Genomic DNA, 1,405 nt, shown 5'->3' on the forward strand with positions numbered 1-1,405 from the left:
TGTGTGTGTGTGTGTGTGTGTGTGTCTGTGAAAGACAGGGTTTGATTCAAGAATAGGACTGAAGCCAGGGCACCAGAAGTCAGAAACACGGGGTAAGTCATCAATAACACACTAGTTTGAGTTACAGCCAGGCTATCAGTGAGAGAAGAGACAAAGAGAGACAAACAGGGAGAAGGAGATGAAAGCGAGAAAGGGGATAGAGTATGAGAGGAGGACCGATAAACTGGAGGTTAAGGGAGAGAGGAAGAAAGAGAGGAGAGGCGACGAAGACCTGAAGGACTCTGAGCAACACAAAACTTCAACAGAGATAAAATTTTCCAAAAGTGTACTGAGGACAAAAAGGAGGGAAAGAAACATTTTCTACCCTCTCTCATCCTGTCTCTTTTGTCTAAAGCTCGGCTCACACAAAGGCCCACTGCATCACTTCCAGCACAGGGACATCATGTTCAGCTTCAAATAAAAAAACAGCAAGCAGAGAGAGAAGGGCTTTCATGTTCACGGACACTTCAAGGGGACGCATGTGCTTTAATGACAACAGAAGTCAGTCAATACAACCTAATGATTCTCCATCTTAACAAGTTATCCGTTGTTCTTATTCACTGCTAAAGATGAACAAACAGCTGTCTGTTTTCAAGGCCTTTGTTACTTTGCTTTACTGACTATTACTGTATATAAAAGATGAACTTAATCATAGTCACACATTGTATGTGGACTAATGTCTTAAAGCCTCGCATCTGGCATTCTGCCCGTTGTTTTCTTCGGTGACACACTTTTGACAAGAGGCTGGAGGTCTAAAAATCAGCCAATGCTTACTCGTTCGCTTTATTAGCAAAGTGAATCTATAAGTGCAGCACTGCTCATAACACTGGAATTTCACTCTCCACAACTGGAGTTTAGACGGTGTGTTAGTACAAATCAAGCCATATTAAGCAGATAAGTGCACAAACACGACTGGGACTGAAATTAGATGAGGTGAAGCAAAATGCTATTTTTATACCTAAAATACAATTTAAATAGGTGAGTTACAGAAAAAACACAACTCTATGTGCAATAAAGCTTCAAATATAAAGTTGGCATGTTAACCAGGTACTGTAGGCAGGTGTAGCTTTCTGGTCTGAGTGAAGCCACTGTTTTCACGGCAGCAGAGGGTGACTCCTCCGGTTTAAAGTCTGACTGTATAAAACTGTGAAATTCCCCTCCTGCTCACATCAATAAACACTTTACTGATGAGTTTAAGATGTCTTTGATGTAAATTATGGTCGTCGTTGGACTCAAAAAGGATGATAAAGCAAGCTGAGCTTTAGGAAGGTATACCTTGTGATTAACAGCCATCAGTATTTGGTCTCATCCACAAGTTTTCACATTGGCTGGGACTTTACTAACTAATCGCTGATGTCATGTTGGC

At 41.3% G+C, this 1,405-nt stretch overlaps 1 protein-coding gene across 1 annotated transcript in view; it reads right to left on the reverse strand.

Moving 5' to 3' along the window:
* LOC102206294 (endonuclease V) overlaps nt 1-1,405 on the reverse strand; it is an 18,966-nt gene that overhangs the window by 5,549 nt on the left and 12,012 nt on the right. The window lies entirely within an intron of this gene.

This window comes from Pundamilia nyererei, unplaced genomic scaffold (genome assembly GCF_000239375.1).
Source record: "Pundamilia nyererei isolate P.nyererei 1_Seehausen unplaced genomic scaffold, PunNye1.0 scaffold00075, whole genome shotgun sequence".
NCBI classification, from domain to species: domain Eukaryota; kingdom Metazoa; phylum Chordata; class Actinopteri; order Cichliformes; family Cichlidae; genus Pundamilia; species Pundamilia nyererei.